Source organism: Aulonocara stuartgranti (genome assembly GCF_965226115.1).
Source record: "Aulonocara stuartgranti genome assembly, chromosome: 15".
NCBI lineage: Eukaryota > Metazoa > Chordata > Actinopteri > Cichliformes > Cichlidae > Aulonocara > Aulonocara stuartgranti.
This window is the reverse complement of record NC_138951.1, coordinates 5,936,869-5,946,686: the sequence shown is the minus strand read 5'-3', so window position 1 is coordinate 5,946,686 and position 9,818 is coordinate 5,936,869. Positions and strand designations below refer to the sequence as shown.

The following is a 9,818-nucleotide window of genomic DNA, read 5'->3' as shown; positions in this document are numbered from 1 at the left end:
ATTTCTATGCTGTACACATTCAGTAAAATATCAAATGCATCTGCTGTTTTTAATGTCCTAATCAAGGTAAACACAAGATTAAAATCCAAAACAAAGAACCAAACTTCAAATCAGTCTGAAAATTATAGACCGATTAAGTCAAACAAGCTGCAAGTTAAAAACTAAAATTTGTGAAAGTCAAAGAAAACAAATCAACAGTATGCAGCAGAAGGGTGTTGATGTATTTTAAATTAATAATAGCCACTTCACAGTGACCAGTGCTGCTCAATTAAGAAATTAAGATGCAATTAAGAAATTATGTTTATTTTTATTTTCAACGTTCCCTTGAGAGCCAGCACTTAAATATCCTGACGTCTCATCTACCGCACTGTCTTTAAAAGCTCCTTTCACTTCTTGGTACAGAGAGACCAAGAGAACATCTCCAAAGCTCCCTGCCACCAAATCATCTGCTCCCATGGGCAAAAAAAGAAGAGCTGATGCAGAGTAAAGAAAGCTGATCTCTCTGTCTTTTGTCTTCTGCTGATAGTCTGTGCTTTCTTTGTGGGCTTGCTGAGCTTCATTAGAGACACAGAGCCTGGTTTGTATTTTAAAGACCAGTAGCTCTGATGAAGGACATGCATTTTCTGCTTTTAACTGTCTTTATTACTGCACTATAAAGACCGATTTGAATGATTTCAGTGGCCTCGGTTTTGAGCTTTATTCATCACCTCGTACCTTGATGAACACGCTGTGCCTTTGAATTTCTCAAACTACATACAGTAATGTGCAAAGGTTTTTAAAAAATTGCTATTGCTATTTTTCTTTTAAATCACCTAACTCTGACCTATTAATCATTCAAGCATAAAAAAGACACGTTACTCCAGGGATGAACCAGTGTTTTGCCTACAACTTAGCAATTTAAGAAAGAACCAATCTTGAACCGTATCATTAGTCACTTTGTTACTAGCAGCCTGTCACAGCAACACATACTTTGCTCCCATTTCTTAAGTTAAATCTATGAAAAATGCCAAAGATAACATAACTTGAAAGACATAAAACAGTGTTTTTGTATCAACAAGGCAATTACCAAAGAGCTATTAGCCATAAACCTGTCATTTCTCAGCATGGTCTGCAGTCTCTCTTTAAAAAAATCAAATGGAATTGGAAAAGTGGAGTACAAAAGAAGTAGCAGGCATAAAAAGCCATCTACAGCCGATGAAGAGTATCAGAAAGTCCTGTCCTTAAAAAAAAAAAAAAAAATCCAGCAAATGCCTGACACAGGACCTGAGAAATGCATCTGGCTGATTCATCTACTGTTCATTGAAGCCTCATCAGAAATGGTCTCAGAGGAAGAAGGGTGGCTGTAAAGAAATCCAATTCTTAATGAAGGGAAACAGGAAAAAAGGGATGACATATGCCAAATTGCACAAGAACTGCCCTCAAAATCAGTGCTAGTAGATCTTATGGAGTGATAAATCAAAATTTGACATAGTATGTAAGTATGTTTAGTATGTAAAGGTTGTTATGAGGAGATCAGAGTTACAACAGTGAGTGTCAGCAGTCATCTGTAAAACACAGCAGAGGAGTCATGGTTTCAGGTTGGATTTCAGACAGTAGTATTTGGTATTTTCTCAAATATTGATGGACTTATGAATGCAGAAAAGTGGTGGATCAGATTTTGATCCACCACTTAATTTAGCATGACACCATAAACGGATATCTGGATAGAAAGACACACACAATAGAGCGCTATCAATCATAGATTGGCCTCCCCATAGCCCAGACCTCAACTTAAACAGTGTGAGATCATAAGATAAGATAAGATAAGATAAGATAAGATAAGATAACTCTTTATTGTCATTGCACAGTCATACATAGTACAGTAGTACAATGAAATTGGAAAAACTGTCCTACGTCGGCACTACATATAACACAACACGACACGATATGACACATCACAACGTAACAAACAACACAACACAGTATATTAACTTAGTATAAAAAAGAAGAAGAATAAGTGTATGATGACAGATGTGTTGAATAAAGGTGGCCATACCAAATATTGACTCTCAAGCTTGTTAGAATTGTACAAACTCTGTTCTTGTCTTATATACACCAAATATATTTTTCCATTTTCCAAGCAAAATATAAAGAAATCAGGGTTAGTTGAAGACTTTTGCACAATCTTTCTTTTTTTAAATTAAGTTGGAAAAGAAAGCCTCACAAAATGTGGGGTTGCTACATCTTTCCTACTATCAATTAAGTATTAAAACAGTCACATAATAACTGTAATTGTCAAACTATGCTGATGTATCTTTATATATCTTTTCAAGAAACTTAAAATGTTCAGATTTCTGTCAACACGTTTCTGTCTCACTGCTTCCTCAGTTTAGATGAAGCCTCGTCAGCCCTATTATTTGTTTCCTCTCTGTGCTGTCTCACTGTGCAAATTTAAGCTGATGCCTCAGGGAATGAAGGAGGTCTGAGCTGGTCCTTTTAGAGGAGAAAATGGAGTTCACAAAAACCAGCTGACGTTTAAATTCTCTGAGGATCAGAGGATAGATACAATAAGACTAAACTTTAGACTAGAACTTTCATTAGCAGACAGCATTTTTATTCAGCAAGGTATTTGATGGGTTTAAAAGCCAGTTGCTTAGAAGTATTAAATTGGAGGTCAAATGGCAATTTCACTCCACTGCTGGTTTTTATATGCAATGCATACAGAATAATAGTGCAGGACTGAGTTTCCTAGACACAGTCGACATTTTCAGTTCTAAATATGATCATATTTCTGTAAAAGCTAAGTGAATACTATTGTCCACAGAACCTCAAAGTGTATTTTTCTCCACTTAATGACAATTCTCCCCATTATTAAATAAAACTGAAGATGCTGTAATTAATAACTTGAAAGCCATTGTGACTATTACAGCCCATTGATTTCCTTTATTTTATTTGACAGTTTGCTGTGTTTATAAGTTAATATTCTCTTTTTAAACCTTCCCATGTCTTCTATGCCTCGTCACATGATATTTCAAATTAAAATAGCACCACTGGCATGTTTGTATTCTTTTTCATACTGATAGTCTTCATTATTAAAGTGCTTTGAGAGTTTACAGAGTAATGTGATTGGCTCGCGATTCGGACTTTTAAAACATCACAGACTCTAACGCAACAAGGGGAAACTCGTTGCGCAGCGGTCAACAAAAACTACGGCTACCCAGCCCTCCTCTCTGTCAGAATCAAACCAGTGAATGACAGACTGACAACGCCCTCTTGATGTCACCGCTAGCACCCACGTGACTCTCATTAAACATCACCATAGCAACCAAACAAATGAAAACCCAGTGATCATCAAAATTCAATACATTTAATTATGGCTCCTACACAGACTGATCCCAATATCAATAGTATGGATAACAGCATTGGTATTGGGATTCAATTCGTACTAGTACAACATTATGAATTGATTGTTGTGGAAAGTAAAAATGAATACAGTGAATTGGTCATTAAATGTGGTCAGAACTAGCAAATTGTTGATGGTTTGTTACATAAGTCATGTCACACTGCTCTTTTCTACATAAGCTGCCTTTATAAAATCAGTATCTGATCAATACCAACATTTTTAGTATTGCACGCCATTAAAGGTGTGTGACATCACCTGTACTCAATTAAGCCACGCCCACATAAAAATAAACCTTCAAGTTTACACGAAAAACACAAAATCTCGCAGTACAAAATAATCTACAGCCTACTGCTGTGACTTTGACAATCATATTAGATGGAATCACTGAAAAGTTCATTCAATTCTGCTTTCAGGTCTTTCAATGTCTATCATAGGAAAGTTGTGGCTCCCCGTGTACTTTGAAATGAAAGATTCAAGTCGCACAGATGTCACAGTGCCTTTACTGAGATCACCGAGTCCATTTTAGCTAATCAAATCAGCAGAGTCACAATAGACATCAGCTGTAGTCCAATCGCTCTAATTGTGGAGGCAGCTTGTGAAAGGTTTTGCTGTCTGCCGTGAAACACTTCGAGATACGACAGTCCACCGCAACTATTTTTTCACGAATAATCACAACAATTACAGAATTACTTTTCTTACTTTTTTTAATCTCTAGCAGAACATGTGTTGTAGTTATTTGCTCTTCCGTGACATAAGCGGCTGCTGTCTGAAATAACTGATTGAAATCATGGAGCGTCTAAATGATGGGCAATTGCCCACACTTCTCAGAGGTGGAGCTTTTAAAGCCTGCCTCTACCTCTTAATGATTTGCAAGAGGAAGAAAAAACACACACACACACACATCATCATCATCATCTGTAAGACAAGATTAACCTCGCTACCGTTTTCAGTACTGTGAAAGTAAGATGCATGCAGACGGGCGGACGCTGCTCTGGGGGCTCTCGCTTTGCGCGCACTGCGAAGCGTGTACACTCCTCACCTCATCTCATCATCCGCGTCTCTAAACCTCCCTACACACTCTCCCGCTCTCTCTCTCTTTCTCGCTCACAGAAGCTATTTTAACTTTGCAAAGACGACAGAATTTCAGTGGCCAAATGGCTTATTGAACAAAGCGACCTTCAAATTTATAGAGGAGAGAAATTACGATACTGTGGCAGGCGGCAGTGGGTTTCTTTTTTTTCCCCCTTTTTTTTCCTGAGCGATTGGCCATTTCTTCAAATGAGAAAGTCTGAGAAATGTCTTTTTCTGTGGGCGACACCATCAGCATCCGAGCCATAATGTACAGGCGAAAACAAGCCAGTCTTTGCGTCCTTCAAACAATATCTGGATTGACGAGAACTCAGAGGTAAGGAAAAAATATGTATAAATCCTTAAAGCGTAAAGAACATTCTTCGGTTATTTGTTAAAAACTGCCTTTTAATAGTGTGCGTTTTGATCTGTTTTTAAGGGTTTTATTTTTATTTAATTGTCTACAGTAAACTCTGTGCACCCAGACGGTGCTTTTACGTGAATACACATGTTCATGTTTAAGTTATAAATAGAAATAAGTAATGAATATGTCGCACTGCAATGTATTCTGTGATGGAGGATGGAGGATGATGCTGATGAAGAACTCTCCACACAGTTTCCACCTGCGATTGCTGGACCAAAAAAAAAAAAAAAATCCCTTCCTTTTCTTTGTGTGTTTTTAAGTGAGAAGTGCTTTTGGCATGAAGTCATCAAGTCATTCTGTGACCTCCTACTGTAACAGCGCCTTTTGGTTCTTTTGTCCCTCTGCAAATAGACTAGAACACTTGGCCAAAGAATGCACCAGGGTCATTTTTACCTCATAAACATAAACAAAGGGAACCAAAGTGATGATTCTGTGTGCATTCAGGATATATTTTGTTGTTGTTGTTATTATTGTTGTTGTCATGCATGTAGTTAGTTATGGTTTGAGGTACTCTAGCAGCTCTTACACAGTTATAGTTATATCAGAGATTTAGTAGTGAGGGCAAAATAAGGGGGCATACAACAGGAGTGCAAGACCATGCTCTCTAACCCACACACTTACACACTTGCACACTCAACACACCCGCACACAAAAACTAACATTACTTCAGATGACTTAAGCCTAACACACACCAACATTAAATCAAGTCATTATATGTGTGGTTTTGCTTTTTGCGGCAGGTCCCCAAAATGTGCCTGTGCAAACAGATTTATGGCCCCTCTATGAGTAACACACACACACACACACACACACACACACACACACACACACACACACACACACAGATAGAGAGACTGCCCCCTCCCTCTGATCTACCCCTGGTGCCTTTAATAATTGGGGTAGCACAAGCAAAGTCAGGCCTGATCTCTGCTTTAACTGCTTTAATAGATGGAACTGGGAAAAGTGGTACGTTTCAGCTTCCACCTTGTCCTGTTTTTATTGTTTGTTATTAAGGAGATGATTCTCATTCTGTTACTGTACATTCATTCATCTGACTATCTTCAGAATAACGAGCACGTTTAGAAATGAGTGCTACAGACTAGAAACAACCTAAATGTTGCTATCATCTGCTAATGGAGATTGTGATCAATAGGCAACAACAAAGGCAACTTAGCCAGAGCCTGCATCTCATAAACAACAAAACACTCCAGCAGAGGCATACACGGCTGCTTTTTGCAACGCCCAACCAGTGAATTATTCAAACACGTAACAGAGATGGTGGATTAACATACTGAAGAACACTTTAAATCAACCAACAAAGGTGTGGAAGACAGTAAGCCAGATGATGAGCTCATTGGCTTCAGAGGAGCCCCGACTTCTATGTTAAAGGGAACTTGCTAAGGGTTTAATGCTTTATCAGCTCACAGATAGACATGTAGACAGAAGGGACAGCAGTGGCTGCTGTAAGAGGAATAGGCTTCAGATTAATTTCAAGTGGATTATGGCATTTTACACAGTCTCCTTTGAAGATAATAGTTCATAAAAGGATCAGTCAACATGGTGTTAAGTCAGTTACTTCACTTTGTCATTTTCTGTCTCCTAATCTGTCAGTGGACCTTCACGTGCTGAGGCCGGGAGTAAGATTCACTGACAAATGTAGCCTATGTTGGTATTTGCATTTTCAGCAATAAGATCTCGTGCATTATCCCGATTTGTGATCATCAATAACTGCCGGGCGCTACCTTATTATGCATATTATATGCCAGCCGCTGCCTCTAAATTAAATTACAGGAAGATGAAGTTGTTGTTGTCGGGTGCAGCGAGCAGATCTCTACATGCGGTGCACAGGAAAAGCTGTGAGAGACGCAGTCTGGATGGAACGGATTGGTAAACGTGGCCGACGGATGAGACACATTGGTATTCAGCTGCTCTTCGCCGCCGGCTGAAAATGCCCACGCTTGGCTTCAGGGTCAGAGGTCCAAGGTTGATTGGCAATGGGCTGACATGGGAAAATTGATTGTGCTGACTGGAGTCTAATGGGGTTGGAGCGCACAGACGTATCAGCGCGTCTGACATGTTAGCAGTGCCACAGCCTCATTCTTACCCTCACGCACCTGTATTCTTACAGGTTGTTCTCTAATCTTTTAACCCCTTGTCAGACACCTCTGAGATGTCTTACACGGCAGCACACAGGCCCCCTCTTGTGCTGTCGCTCTCATGCTGAACTGTTTCCCTTGCAACAATGATTGCTCTGCCTCATTCGCTTTCAGCTATACCTCCCAGCTCCTTATGACTCCATAACCTCTGCTGCCCGCCAACATGCCCAAATGCACTCGACCAGAGAATAGCACAAAAGTGTGATCTCTCTCTCTCTCTCGCTTTCTCCCACCCATCTTCTCTCTCTGTCTCTTTGCTACTCTCCCTTCCTTTCCAAACACCTCCACCCACTCATACACACGTTTATTTACTCACAGCCGCACACGCACAATACACATCCTCCAACAAACAAATGCGCGCACATTAATAAACACACAAATCTGTGGTTATTTCTTCAGCATTTATCATCACCCATACTGAGTTGTCTTCGGCTTGCACTAAAATTGTCATGGTCCTGGGTCGTTGACCCAGCGTTTTGTGTTTTGTGACTATTTCCCTCTGTTCTAGTTATTCTGTGTCCTCCCCCCTTGTGTCCGGTTCGGGTTCTAGATTTCCTGTTTTACTTTGTAGGTCTGTGTCTCGTTATGCCCATTAAGTTCCAGCTGTGTCCCCTCCTGTGTGCCATTTCCTCATTACCTGGTGTGTGTATTTATAGTTGGTGTCTGCCTGTGCTCCTCGTCGGCTCGTCTGCACTCATCCGTGTATTTCTGCGTATCTCTGCATTCATCTGCGTTCCATGGTGTCCTGTCTCTGCGTCCCTCTGCCCCGCACCCCCTTTGTACGGTCTCAGGTTTGCTATTTAGTTTCTCCCAGTTTAGGTTTCCGTTTGTAAAGTACTCATACCTCGTTGCCTGTTTTTTGTCACCACCACCTTTGTAAATAAAACATCACTCGTATCATCAGTTTGCTGCATCTTGGGTCCTCCTTTTCCTCCACACCACACGGCTCCCTCCGCCAGCCGTGACAGTACGACCCGACCAAACATGGACCCAGCAGCATCCGCACCGTCCCAGGAGTTTCGGGAGGAAGTGATCGACAGCGTCTCCAGGTTGGTCAACCTGTGGCTGGAGCATGAGGAGGAAGAGCTTCACCACGCTGTAGAAGCTAGGCTACAGCAGCTGATGTCTGCTCACTGCTGGCTACTCGACTCTCTTCACCCGCTCGCACAGGACTTCATCCTTAACGAACTTCACCTCCACCCTCCAGCCGCTACCGCTTCCCAACCCAGCCCGGCGGTGAAGATTTTGCCCGGCCCGCCGGAGGTTTTGAGTTTGAGTATGTGCAAAACAAGTGGCATTTATATACAGTGTGGAGTGCATAATGTTGAAGTTCCAGTAGTGAAGCTGAGGTGTCTATGAAGTGTTCAGCAGTCTGATGGCCTGATGGAAAAAGCTGTCTCTCAGTCTGCTGGTACGGGACCTGATGCTGCAGAACCTCCTTCCTGATGGAAGCAGTCTGAACAGTTTATGGCTGGGGTGACTGGAGTCCTTGATGATCCTCCCCGCTTTCCTCAGGCAGCGCTTCCTGTAGATGTCTTGGAGGGAGGGAAGCTCACCTCCAATTATCCGTTCAGAGCACCGCACTACTCGCTGGAGAGCTTTGCAGTTGTAGGCGGTGCTGTTGCCATACCAGGTGGTGATGCATCCAGTGAGGATGCTCTCAATGGCACAGTGATAGAAGGTCCTGAGGATGCGGGGGCTCATGCCGAATCTTTTCAGTCTCCTGAGAAAGAAGAGGCGCTGCTGCGCCTTCTTCACTGTTTTGTTTGTGTGTACTGACCACGTAAGATCCTCAGCCAGGTGTACGCCAAGGAACCGGAAGCTGCTCACTCTCTCCACAGCAGCGCCGTTGATGGTGATGGGGGTGTGTACTTCTCTGCACCTCCGGAAGTCCACTATCAACTCCTTTGTCTTTGCGACGTTGAGGGTGAGATGGTTGTCTTGACACCAGTGGGTCAGGGCGCTGACCTCCTCCCTGTAAGCCGTCTCATCACCGTTGGTGATAAGACCCACCACTGTAGTGTCGTCCGCAAACTTCACAATGATGTTGGAGCTGTTAGTGGCTGTGCAGTCGTAGGTGTAGAGTGAGTACAGGAGAGGGCTCAGTACACACCCCTGTGGAGCACCAGTGTTCAGTGTGATGGGGGATGAGGTGATGCTGCCCAGTCTGACCACCTGGCGTCTGTCAGACAGGAAGCTAAGGATCCAGCTGCAGAGGGAGCTGCTCAGTCCTAGACCCTGCAGTTTCCTGTCCAGCTTCGAGGGAACGATGGTATTGAATGCTGAGCTGTAATCTACAAACAGCATCCTCACATACGTGTCTCTCTTCTCCAGGTGTGACAGGGCAGTGTGTAGTGTCAGGGCTATGGCATCATCAGTGGACCTGTTGTGGCGGTATGCAAACTGTAGAGGGTCCAGTGAGTCGGGTAGTGCAGAGCAGATGAAGTCCCTGACCAGCTTCTCGAAGCATTTGCTTACGATGGGGGTCAGGGCTACAGGTCGCCAGTCGTTCAATGAGGAGATGGTGGAGGATTTGGGTACAGGGACGATGGTGGCCATTTTGAAGCAGGCTGGGACTACAGACAGAGAGAGGGAAAGGTTGAAGATGTGCGTGAACACTCCAGCCAGCTGAGCCGTGCATGACCTGAGGACGCGGCCGGGAATCCCGTCCGGACCAGTAGCTTTGCGTGCGTTCACCTTCCTGAAGCACTTCCGCACATCCTCCTCAGACACAGTGTGCGCACTGACGTCATCCGCGGTGCGCACACTGTCCGGTCTCATGGTGTTC

At 42.8% G+C, this 9,818-nt stretch overlaps 1 protein-coding gene across 1 annotated transcript in view; it reads left to right on the top strand.

Moving 5' to 3' along the window:
• The first annotated feature begins 4,204 nt into the window (after positions 1 to 4,204).
• syndig1l (synapse differentiation inducing 1-like) overlaps positions 4,205 to 9,818 on the top strand; it is a 46,022-nt gene continuing 40,408 nt past the window's right edge. The window contains exon 1 of the mRNA XM_082505772.1: positions 4,205 to 4,787. The gene's annotated coding sequence lies outside the window, so the exon portion shown is untranslated. The remainder of the gene's footprint in view (positions 4,788 to 9,818) is intronic.